This window comes from Lemur catta, chromosome 1 (assembly GCF_020740605.2).
Source record: "Lemur catta isolate mLemCat1 chromosome 1, mLemCat1.pri, whole genome shotgun sequence".
Classification (NCBI taxonomy): domain Eukaryota; kingdom Metazoa; phylum Chordata; class Mammalia; order Primates; family Lemuridae; genus Lemur; species Lemur catta.
Window position 1 is genome coordinate 169,500,194 of NC_059128.1, and position 13,313 is coordinate 169,513,506.

Below are 13,313 nucleotides of genomic sequence, written 5' to 3' on the forward strand. Positions count from 1 at the left end.
TTCCTTGCATGACACCTGCAATATTAAACTCTTTCTCCGCTGTAACCCTTGCTATCTCAGTGTATTGGTTTCTTCTTGAGCAGGGGGCAATGAACCTGGTGGGGCTGTAACAATATCAGTTGAATGCTGGGGAAAGGTGGGGAGGTGGGAAGAAATCAGTATGTGAGAACAGACTCTCTAAAGTCAACAGAGAGGAAAAAAGAGACCACATCCTGGTCCTGATGACACTGTTTGCACCCCTGAATCCAACCATCGGGAATTATCTATCAATGGATTTTTCAGTTATTAAGCCAAATACATTCCTTTTCTTTCTTTGTTTCTTTCTTTTTTTTTTTTTTGAGACAGAGTCTCGCTCTGTTGCCCGGGCTAGAGTGAGTGCCGTGGCGTCAGGCTAGCTCACAGCAACCTCAAACTCCTGGGCTTAAGCGATCCTACTGCCTCAGCCTCCCGAGTAGCTGGGACTACAGGCATGCGCCACCATGCCTGGCTAATTTTTTCTATATATATTTTTAGTTGTCCAGATAATTTGTTTCCATTTTTAGTATAGACGGGGGTCTCACTCTTGCTCAGGCTGGTCTCAAACTCCTGACCTTGAGCGATCCACCTGCCTTGGCCTCCCAGAGTGCTAGGATTACAGGCGTGAGCCACCTCGCCTGGCCCATTCCTTTTCTTAAATCAGTTTTAGTTTGAGTTTTTGACACTTGCAAGGAAAAGCCTTCAGTATTACAGCACAAAATAATTCCACTTATTACACAACAAAACGTCTAAAAACCCTCTTTCCTTCTTCCTCTGTATCTCAGTATCACTCAGAATGACAGCTATGTTAAATCCCTAGTCTCATGTTTTCAAAACCCCCAGAAACTTTCTCTCCTAAAGTCAGCTCATTCTAGCCTTTTTTTTTAAATCTCACTCCCATCCTCAAAACTTTTTTGCCTCTCTTGCTCACCCCCACCCCACCCCACTTCCTTCTAGGGAAACATAAAATCTAGCTGCACCTCCGTATGTCACCCTAGCCTTCTGAGGCTCCTTTTGTTTCTGTTCCTCTATTCCTTACCTAGATCAGCAACATGAATGCCTGTCTGAACAGCAAATGATCCTTTCTCTTAGAAAGGGTGAAAGTCGGGAAATACACGTTAAGTGTTCTGTTCTGGTCTCATTTGTATTCAGTACACGTAATCTGTTTGCTTGGACATTAATTCTGTTTGCAAACAGCTACCAGCTATGCCTGGGGATCCCTTTTGGTAAGTTTTGCCAAGATATTGCCGCCTTGGGTTGTTGGTGTTTGAAGGGGGTGGGGGAGGAATCAAACTAGTCAAACCAGTTTGGTGGTTTTTACAAGACTGAGAAACGGTCAAGTCCTGGATTCAGACCAAGCTGATATGGAGTGCGAGGGGCAATTTAATGATTATTACTCACTCTATGGCCCGTTTTTTCCCCTCTTTGGGTTTTCTACAGGAACAGCAAGAGGCCCTCAACCTTGACAATTGCCTCATTCAGCAGTTTCTTCTTATGCACATTTATCAGACTCTGTGCCCAGGACTCCTAAGTGTCCTAAGAATATTGACTCATTCAAAAGCAGCCCAGCTGCAGTTGGCAGGGCACCAGCACTTGCTCCATAAAAATCTAAACTGTCTCTCTACATCAAGAGGTATCCAAAACTCTATTATGCTGGGCACTCAGATGATCCCCAGCCCTTTTGTGACCACATTGGTTATAAGCAGTTTGAATTCCATTCTTGAGTCTACTCAAACTGTTTTTGTGTCACTGTCCTGTCCATAGCTGGACTTTGAAGAGTTTCCCCAGTTCTTGGGCTCCTAGCTTGGAGAAATCACAAGCCTTGGCACTCACCAGGGAAAGAGATGATAGACAGTCAGCAAGTATGTGTGAAGAATTCATTGTAAGGAAAGTTTAAGGGTGCAAAGCAAAAGCACATTTCCTAAGGGGAAATGGGTCTGTTTTCACTAGTGGAGAAGACATTGTCTTCTTCTGTTTTTCCTTTTATATTCTAGTAGTACATATTGATGTAAAAGGTCAGTTATAATTACTTACGACTATATGTTATGGGTTTTGGGGTTTGGATTTTTCCAGGTATGGATATAACTTAAAGGTTATGTTCCAGACTTTCCTTTCTCCTGTATGTGTGATGGGGAAAGTCACTGTTTATGGTGTTTTTCTATTTTCTGATTGGTGGTCACTGTTCCATGATCTAATTACCCCATTCTTTAAGACTGAAATAACTTTTCCCTGGTTATTTTTCTGTAACTATTTTCTTCTTATTGTTTTTCTTTAACTGTTTCCTCCTTCTTGTTTTTCTGCCTCTATCATTTCATTATCTCTTGCTTTTCTGTCCCTAACATTTGGCATCCTTGGGCTAGGGGACTTAGTAGGGAGACCACCTAGCAAGACAGCTGCCTGGAACCCAGGGAACTGTCAAGATGACTCTAGGAGACATCTCTCCTTTTAAAAGCCCCATATTTCTTTTTCTCATGAATCTTGCCAACACAATAAACTAAAATCTATTATAGTGTCCTGGAAAGGTAGGAAAAAGATGGGATAGTGGAGGAGAGTTTAATGAAGGAACTATTTAAAAAGGTGTGGACAGGGTTAAAGGAAACCTCTGAGAGCCATTACCAGCCCCAGGCCTGAAGGGTTACGGGCAGCTAATGGTAAGGAACCAGAAAAAAACTGTAGAAGAGGGTCAGAGGACTAGAGTAATGCCTTTCAGATGAAGAACATAGCCACTGTTAACAGGGGGCCTTGCTGCGGGTGGAGGGGAAAGCCCCTAACAACATCCTGCCCTCTAATCTCCTGCAGGTGCCTCAGACTTGCCAAACTGAAAGCCAGATTACAATTGATGTAGTCTGTAAAGGTCAGCCGTGAGTCAAAGAGCAGTGGAGAGTGGATTTGAAGGAACACAGGAAAAACCAGCAGACACCTCCTGTCTTTTCTCACAGCTAGTACCTTGGTTCAGGCCTCACCCTTTTTTGCCCGGCCTAGCGGCATGGCCTTCCTGCCTGTGCCCTTGACCCATCTAATGCATTGCTTTGATGGCCAGGTCTATTTCCAAGAGATTACATTCATTCGGCCTGGTATTGGGGTATGTAGACCCAAGTAGAGGAACCACTTCTGCAGTGTCCAGACCTCTCCCTAAGAGACCTTAAGAGTAAAATGTCGGGTGGACTCGGGGATATCCGAAGATCTTTCCAGACCACGATTTACGGATGCTGGGAACATTTTTAAGTATCAAACAATCTGCTAGCGACTTTTAAACGCAAGCAGTTGGGTGGCAATGGACCCAGACTGCCTCCCTGCTCCCTTCCAGAGGACTACGTTGCCCAGGCTGACAGGCGATTGCTTCCAACCGGCTCCTCCTAGGGCGTGTAGGCTAAAGGGGCCCGGGGCGGGCAGTTTCCCATGACTAAGACCCTCCCACCGCGCAGGGAGAGGAAGTCCCTCAGCCCAGGCACAAACCCTGGGCGCTCCCGGCGGTCTCGTACTCCCACAGCCGCAAGGTCGGCGCGGCGGGGCGGGGTGGGAAGCGGGGAGTGGGGAGCGCAGGCGCAGTGTCCGCGCCGGCGGCCCCTCTCCCTCCCCGCCCCTCTCGGTGACCCGGGTCGCGGTTTTCCAGGCCCGGCGCTCAGCGGCCTCGGCTGGCTCCGAGGCTGTCCTAGGCGCGCTGCACACCGCAGCCCCGGCCGGAGCACCGGGCGCACCTTCCTCGCCGCGACACGCAGGTAAACGGGCCCCGGGAGTCGGTCGGCAGCGGTGGACTGGGATCTTGATGCTGCCTGCCCGGTCGCCCCGCAGGGAAGGAGTGGGAGCGGACCCCGAACCCCACCACCTATTTTTAGCCATGACACCTAAGGGGCAGAGCCTCTCTTTCTGGGTGAGGGCTGGGCTGGGGGCGAAGCGCCTCGACCCCTTTGCAAACCTTCGGTGGGGCCACTGCACGACGCCCGAAAGGCCGCGAAGCCCCGGTTCTCTGCGCTGCTCTCCTGGGGACCCCGGACACCAAGATGCTAGGGTCAGCGTCAGCTCTGGTCCCCGCTTCCCACAGCCTGCCACCGTCGCAGGTATGGGCCCTCGCCCAGCGTCCATGACACAAGCCAGTGGCGATTGCTTTCCTGTCGCCCAGGAGCCACTCAGGCAAGGGTGGGTGAGTTCCTGTGGCGTCCTGGGATCAATTTCAAATACAACTTTTAAAAATGCTATTTAGTTTTAGAAATACGGTCAAGAATTTATATTTCTCATTACTCTCTTAGTCCACGACTCTTGAACGCCAGTCTATGTGGGTTGAGATTTTCGCGGTAAATCGACGGTTTGTAGAAATCCTGGCGCAAGGAGAGACGAGGGCAAGGATTAGAGGAGGGAGGCTCTGCTGCCCGCGAGTGCGGCGGCGGCGGCTCGGGGCAGGTCCTCTCCGCCTCCGCCAGCCCCGGGGAGGAAAACACGACTCCTGTCGAATTTCCACACCACGTGCGCCCATTTGGCCTCATCTGGGAGGAGAGGAGAGGGAGGAAGGGCCGCGCCGGCTGGCAGGAAGGAGACTCGTGCTGGGGCGGGCGAGAGCGCAGCGCGGACCCGCATCTCGGCCCAGGCTTTCACCCGCTCGGCAGGGAGCGAGCCGCAAGGCGCGGATCCGAGGGACAACTGAGGGCTCCGAGAGAGTAGCGCGGTGAGCGAGCGGGCTGGGGGCGATCTCTGTGGGCTGTTCCTCCTGAAAGCTCTTTGATCAGGGTTGCCCGTGTCCGTGGTGCTGAAGTGCCTCGCGCGCCCTCGTCGACTGATTCCTGGGCCATGGCCCGCCCTGCCCTTCTGTTCTGCACTTTCGCCAGAAATAGGCCATCTCCAAGGCAGGTAGGCAGAGTGCAGCCCTGTGAATACTGAATCCCGTTGCACACGGGTTGACGCTGGCTTCCTGAAGATAACATGAAGGCAAATGTGGCTCGCCTTGGAGGTGCAGATAAAGCATATGGATAACAGCTTTACCTACGCGAAAGTATACACTTTGAGTAAAAACACGAACTCTCATGTATGCTATGTAAAATACAGGTATGTGTGTATGTACATAAGCATAATGCACATGTAAATACTCTCCTCCTTTTTCAAAACTATCATGAACTACGAGTCACACATTTTCCAGAGCTTTTTTAATCCATCTTTATTTTTTGACACCTCTAGTGTTTCTGAACTCTGTGGAACTATTAATTTTCATAATCATCTGTTCCAAAGGCACAGAGCCTGTGGATTGATTGAAGTGTTTGGTATTTGGCTGAGCAATTAAGCATAATATTTACACTCATTTAAATTCCACAACAAAGCTAATTTAGAAAGGTATAAAATTGATATTGATACAAAAATGTTCCTAAAGTAAGGTGAAGCAAAAAGAATTAATGTAAATGTAAATTTTAATATAGAACAATATCTAGATAATCTTATAGAAATTTATAATCTGAAGAAAATATGACTAAGTTTTATCATAATGCTGGCAATTTCAAATATATTGGCATATGGTTTGTGAAGTTCTTAAAGATTACATTTGTATTTTTCAGAACATCGATATGCTGTTTTTCCTCAGCTAATGTATGCTCATTGTAAGAAATTTAGATAGTAGAGAAATGCATAAAACCATAGAAAGCCATTGTAACATCTTTTTAAAAATTATTTTATTGTGGTAAGAACACTTAACATGAGATCTACCCTCTTAAATGTTTAAGTATATAATACATTATTATTGACAATAGGTGCAATGTTGTACAACAGATCTCTAGATCTTATTCATCTTGCTTAACTGAAATTTTATGCCTGTTGATTAGTAACTCCCTATTTCCCCCTGTCCTCCAGCCCTGGCAACCACCATTCCACTCTTTGATTCTATAACTTTGATTATTTTAGATACCTTATATAAGTGGAATCATGCAATATTTGTCTTTCTGTAACTGGCTTACGTCAGCATGTCAAAAGATTCATCCATGTTGTCGCATATTACAGAATTTCCTTCTTTTTAAAGGCTGAATTGTATTTAATTGTATGTATATACCACATTTTCTTTATCCATTCATCTGTCAAGAACATTTAGATGTTTCCAATGCAAATAGCATTTTTGAACAAACATTTGTGCACTTGTTGATTATATCCTTACAACAAATTCCTAGAAGTAAAATTGATGGTTCAAGAGTGCGAAAGCAAACTGTGCTACTATCATATCATTCCCTGGTATCCCATGGCTCAGGATTTTGTGCCTGGGAAAAACTGTAAATGATGGAAAATTTCAACACAAAAATAGGTAAAAGCCAGATACAACTACTGGACTTATATGTGTGTGTGTGTGTGTGTGTGTGTGTGTGTGTGTGTGTGTTTTGTAAATCAAAAATAATCAGTCTAAATTTCCTAGGTTTAGACTTGATTTCTTAACATTAGAGTATCACATACTCAGACAGTAGAAAATGACTCCAACTAAATATTCCTGATGTTATAGCACTTTATCAGGAGGGTAAACATAAAAAAAAATCAGTACTTACTAACACTGCTGCATGAGTATAATGCTCTAGAATTAACAGAAAGCATAATACAGAAATATAAATTAGTGGAACTTAATCATAATCATGTGCCATATAAGCTTACCTAATAATTATTTTTCTGTTTCTTAACTGATGTCTTTCAATAAATAAGACTATTATTTTTTTAAGAAAAAGAAGTTGATGGTTCAAAGGGTAGGTACTTTTTATTTTTCAATACATTAATTTGTTCAATGGTTTATTTCCTTTCTCCTCCCTTTCTGTCTTATTCTTCATTGTGTTCTCAGCATCTATGACAGTGCCACATATATGGGTATTCAATAAATATTTATTGGAAGAATACTATTTCCATATTGTGCTAAAGAAAATGTGTACTGCATATACCACTATACACACTGAATTAAAGTGTCAGTATGCCTCATACTCTCAGATTAGACTTTATCAATCTTTTAAAAGTATTTTCCTATTGAACAAGCATGACAACATTTTGTCATATATTGGCCATATTTATTTCTCATTTTGTGAATTGCTAGCTTATATCCTTATTTTTCCATTGCTGTGCTTATATTCTTTTATTTATTTGTAATAGCTCTTTGTATACTAAGGATGATGTTACATAAATTGAAATTTTTTCTTGATTTTTTTTTATTTTTTAACTTTATGGTATTTTATAATATGTAGAAAATTTCAAATTTTATGTAGTCAAATATATCTTTTTTCCTTTATAATTTCTGGCATCTACATTAGTCTTATACCCCTCTATAATAAAAGATAATTTGGCCAGGTACAGTAGCTCATACGTGTAATCCGAGCACTCTGGGAGGCCGAGGCGGGAAGATCATTTTGAGACCCTGCCTCAAAAAAAAAAAGAAAAGCTACTATGTTTCATGATTTTATAAAAAAGATTACATTTTAAATTCTAGGTTTATTATATTCCTGTTTTCCTTTTTAGTTACATTTAATTCGTTATTAGACATAAAATTCTATTGGAGATTATTTCAGAAGAAATAATTATTTGTTTTCAACCCACATATACAGAGGCATATATTCTATGAGGAGTAACAGTTTACTCAGTTTGAACCCTTTAGTGTGATGTGTTTAATTTCTAACTCCTTAATGGAAATATTTTACATAAAATGCTAGTTTTTTAATATTTATTAGCCTGTAGTATTTTTAAACTATTAGTATGCAATCTTTCTTAAAAGGAGCTATTCTTTAGAGTATTTTTTTTGTAGCTGAAAGAAAATATGACAAATGCGCTATTTAGCCAAATTAGGAATTTATGTCATTGAGGCTCTGAAAAAGGAGCCATTCACCAATAAGAATGTGTACACATGAAGTTGGTCAAATGCCTTAAAAAAAAAACAAACCCACTATTTTTGAGCATCCGTTATGGATCCAAATATCTTTCTGCCAAACAAAACGGTTATTGGGGTATTGATGAACTATTCTGTATATTATTTTCTTCCAGGGGTTTAAAAACATTTTAGAATAACCCAACATGAATGATTTTATTGTTTTTATGGAATATTTTTAAAAATATAGCTGATTAGAAAAAGTAAAAACAACATCAGAGTAGAAAATAAAAGTCCCCTAGTACACCATTCTCCACCACAGATATTAATTTGAAATAAAAACTTCTAGATTATTAAATGCATCAGTAATTATACATTGCATTGAATCTAAGATGCTATCAATTGTAAGATACACTTGAATTTTAGAAATGTGAAAAATGTTCATCTTAAATTGGATGTATCATAAACAGGATCATGTTATATATTTTTTCTGTTATTTTTCACATGGGATGTAAATATCTTCCCATCTGAAATTTATTGTAAATATTGAATTAACCAGTATCCCATTTAAGTACATTAAGATTATTTACAACTTTTGGATAATGAAAACTATGTATTAAACATTCTTTTAACATGTCTCTGTGTAATAGTGTTATTTCTTTAGGATAAATTCTTTTTTTTTTTTTTTTTTTTTTGGAGACAGAGTCTCACTTTGTTGCCCGGGCTAGAGTGAGTGCCGTGGCGTCAGCCTAGCTCACAGCAACCTCAAACTCCTGGGCTTAAGCGATCCTACTGCCTCAGCTCCCCGAGTAGCTGGGACTACAGGCATGCACCACTGTGCCCGGCTAATTTTTTTCTGTATATATATTTTAGTTGGCCAGATAATTTCTTTCTATTTTTTAGTAGAGATGGGGTCTCGCTCTTGCTGAGGCTGGTCTCAAACTCCTGACCTCGAGCAATCCACCCGCCTCGGCCTCCCAGAGTGCTAGGATTACAGGCGTGAGCCACCGCGCCCGGCCTGTATTCTTATTATTACCATATTGCCTAAATTAATGGAGGGTGAAGATGGCTTTTTAAGAACTTTATCTTGGATTATTTAAAAAATATTACTATCATTTCTTGCTTGGGGATACCAGTTTACAGAATATTATTCTGCATGAACACTATGCATTTAAACTGCAATAAGTAAGTTTAAATTGTTGTTAGCATCTCAAATGCAAATAAATACTATTTGAGTTTCTTAGTTAAATGTAAAAAGAGGAAAAAAGTAAGTGAGCCAGAGTCAATATGTCTTGATTCAGATGAATTGTGTATTTAAAATTCAGGACTTTATCACCACTACCACCATTGTGTCACCATCACCATCATTACAAACATTTATTTTGCATTTACTTCTGTGTCTAGCTCTGTTCTAAACACATCACATGTATTAGCTCATGTGCTTCTCTTTAAAACCTAATGAGGAACATGCTGTTATTCCCAATTTTTTAAAAATTTATTTTGAAATAATCTGAAGCATATAGAAAAGTTGCAAGTATAGTACAGTGAACTTCTGAGTAAAGGATAATGCTCTTATATTCTTCACCCAGGTTCTCCAATTGTAAACATTTTACAACAATTGCTTTGTAATTCATCCTCTTTTTTCCTAAATCAATTGAAAGTAAGTTGCAGAGGTGGTATCCAGTTACCCCCAAGTACTTGAGTTTTTTGCTCAAAGACAAGGATGCTCTCCTGCATAACCACAGTATTATCACCAAAATCATTAATTTAACACTGATATAATTCCACTATCTAATCCACAGACCTCATTAAAAATTTATCATTTGTCCTAACAATTTCCTCTTTGGAAAAATATTTTTTATTTCTGGTCTAGAATCCAATCCAGGACTATGAGTTGTATTTAGTTGTTGTGTCTCTTTAATCTTTAATTTGTGATAGTGCCTCAATCCTGTTTTATCTTTAGTGACCTTGACATTTTTTAGTTAAGGCCTTTGTGTGTGTGTGTGTGTGTGTGTGTGTATGTGTATGTGTGTGTGTGTAGAATGTCCCTCATTTTGAGTTTGTCTGATGTTTCTTTGTAATTAAATTCAGGTTATTCATTTTTGGCAGGAATTTCTCCACTGTCAAGTTATTCTCTTTCCCTTTGAATTAACAAGTATTTTGTGGGGAGATACACTGAGACTATGTTAACAACCTGTACTTCATCAAACTTTCACTCACTTATTTTATGATGATTTATTTTTTTCAAGAAATGGAGTCCTTCCAGCTGATTTGTGTCCAAAGAAGACAATTTTTTTCAAAAATAAAAAAATTAAAAAAAAAAAAAGAGAGATGGGGTCTTACTCTGTCACCCAGGCTGGAGTGCAGTGGCCCAGTCATAGCTCACTGCAACCTCAAATTGCTAGGCTCAAGTGATCCTTCCACCTCAGCCTCCCCAGTAGCTGGGAGTACAGATGAGCACCAACCTGCCCAGCTAATTTTTTACTATTTTGTAGAGATGGGGTCTTCCTGTGTTGTGAGGCTGGTCTCAAACTCCTGGCCTCAAGCAATGCTCCTATTTCAGCCTCCCAAAGTGCTAGGATTACAGGCAAGAGCCACTGCGCCCTGCCAATGATTCTTGCTTGAAAAAATTATTACTGTGATGATTGCCAAGTGGCAATTTTTCTAATTCCAACATTTTCCATTTACTAGTTGGTATTCTGTTGTAAGGAAGTTTTTTCTTCTTTTGTTTTTTTATTCATTTCTTTTCTCTCTTTTTTTAATTCATTTATTTTCATCAGTATGGATTTGTGGATTTCTATTTTATTCAATAGATTATAATTCATTACTATCATTATTGATTATGATGCTGAAATTGTCCCAGTTTTGGCCATTGGGACACCCTTCAAGCTGGTTCCTGTGTCCTACTGACATCTCTATATTATTCTGGGAGTACTTCTTTACATTGTACTGGAAGATGTTTCAGGCTCATCTTGTACTTTTCCTGACCCAACCATTTCAGTCATTTCACCAGCTATTTCTCCCAGGATCTCTGGTTCCTTTTATTTGAGAATGCATTTTTAGAACCAAGATCTGGGTGCTAGGTGAGGTCATTGCTACTGGGGTTTTACTGTTTTTAAGCCATTTTAGCAGACAGAGCTAGGAAATTCACACACACACACACACATACATCTATATCTCTTTCTGTATTTTTCTATCTATTTATACTAAAACCCATGAGTTTACTCCAATATCTCCAACTCTACTCCAATACCATAGAGCTCATTCTAGTCGCCACCCTTTTTCTGTTTGTAACCTCCTTCTCTGATGGTGAAAGTTTTGGCTCCCATTATCCTTGAGATTGGTTATGTTATCTTTTATATAACCAAACTCCTGACCTCACAGACCATCCCCTTAGCTCCAATTCCTCCTTAGACCCAGTACTGCTGGCCCCACCAGCCTCCTCTTGGCCTTAAATTAAACAACTAAAAAGCTGTGGAGCAGGAATTCAAACCTCAGAGCTGCTAGTTACTTGACATTGGGGCTCTTTATTGGGTCTTCAACCCTAACAAAACCTGTTTGCTCCTGTGAAGATAGATGTTCATGGAAAGGGGGCCCTCAGGCTAATGAGATGAAGATTTAACCAGGCTGAGTGTCAGCCCCCAGGGATTTACCTTCCCTAAGGAACATAAGAGGATCAAGCGAAATGCTGCCACCTACCACAAACCACAGTGAGAGTATTCTCCAAAATTGATGAGGTTCAGGAACTCGTCAACCAATACCCCTAATGCCACAAATATCCCACTATGTTTTGTTATATCAATAACACATTCCACTAAGACATAAACATATTACTGTGCTCTATTTATAAAGATGGAAATATTGCTTTTATTAGCAGCTTCCTAAATTGAAATTCTAGGATATGGATGATGGTGTCTTCTGTTTTAGTGCTAACTTCATTTCCTAGTCCAGAAGATCAGAAATATGTTCATGTTTTAGAGAACAGCATGAGGTCCATCTGTTCAGGTCAGATTCTTCCACATTACCATAAAGATTTATGGGGTGGTAACTTATATAAGAAAAGCCAATGGTAATTATGTTATATTTTTTGCTGCCAATTGGAATCTACATTATATTTTTGGGTAGTCATGAAACTATAGTAATACACACACACACACACACACACACACACACACACACACACATTGAATTAATTCTTTCAAACACAATGATAAAACATCTTCCTCAGTTTGTGTAGTATTTCACCTCTGTTTTGGTTTACTAGACATCATCCATTCAAATTTTTTCTGTAATATGGTCTGTTTATCCACAGTTTTCCTTTCAACAGAAGGCACAGAAATACAAGAGCTACAGTTGGCTTCCTGGGTGGCTATTCTTGTCTGACTGAAATACAGAGTAATGATTTGTTTTTTCCTCTGATGAAAATAGCTTGATTTCCCCCACAGATTTTAAAGTAAATACATACTTATATAAAAGAATTTAAAAAGTAAAAAGAAAATACTGGATAATTGAAATTTCACCATCTGCAAGTATAAACATAAAATGTCTTATATAAATGGAATCACAGTGAATATTCTTTTATATCTTTCTTTTTACTCAGCCATAAGACAGGAAGGTTTTCTTATGTCAATGTATATACATATAAATTATCCTTTTAGATGGCTGCTTAATATGCGTTGATGTTTTTATTTAACCAGTACTGCATTAATGAGCAGTTAGGTTATTTCTAATTTTTGATTATATAAAGAAAGCCATGGTGAATACTCTTGCATGCACATCTTTATGTATTTTACTAGAGATCTCCTTAGGATCTATTCCTGGAAATGGCATTGCTGGGTCAAAGAGGTCACGCATTTTAAATTTTGATACATGTTGCAGGTAATATTAACTCTTGATGAGATGGACTACACTCTTTGTTCTTCATATACAAGGTCCCTGTCAATGACAGGACTTGGTAAAATCTCTTTTCAACTTTGCAGTAACTATATATACATATAGACACACACACGTGTGTGTTCTCCTACAGACATTATAGAAGTGAGTGATTTTTAATAAATCTAGATGTGCTACTTAACCAACCAGGTGTTATCAGGTTTCATTCAAAATTTGACATAAATTTTGATCTGAAACAAGATGGCATCTGGTAACTGTTTCTTAATTGCCTTGTATTACATGATTTTAGTGAAATGTAGTAAATGGGAAGAGGTGACTGAGTTGTAATTTTAGTGGCATCTATAGTGTGAAAATCAGTTATGATTAAACCAAACTTGTAAAATTTTGGACTAATTCATTTGGCATTTTGATAGGTCTTGAGCCTAAAAGGGATTTCAGGCTTGGCTTTTTTGTAGATAAACATCAGCAAGGACAGGGTAAATGTGAGCAGGCTGTGTATGTAGTTTTTGAGGGATTTGAGAGTAGATTCTCTTGATCCTGGGGTGTTGCTCTTTGGTTCAGGGACCTGTGCATGTCCTGGGGAGTTGGAAGGCTTTGAACTCAGCTG

General features: G+C 40.0%; 1 protein-coding gene across 1 annotated transcript in view; it reads left to right on the forward strand.

Annotated features, from left to right (window-relative positions):
- Positions 1-3,441: 3,441 nt before the first annotated feature.
- SLC35G2 (solute carrier family 35 member G2) overlaps positions 3,442-13,313 on the forward strand; it is a 33,272-nt gene continuing 23,400 nt past the window's right edge. The window contains exon 1 of the mRNA XM_045539121.1: positions 3,442-3,734. The gene's annotated coding sequence lies outside the window, so the exon portion shown is untranslated. The remainder of the gene's footprint in view (positions 3,735-13,313) is intronic.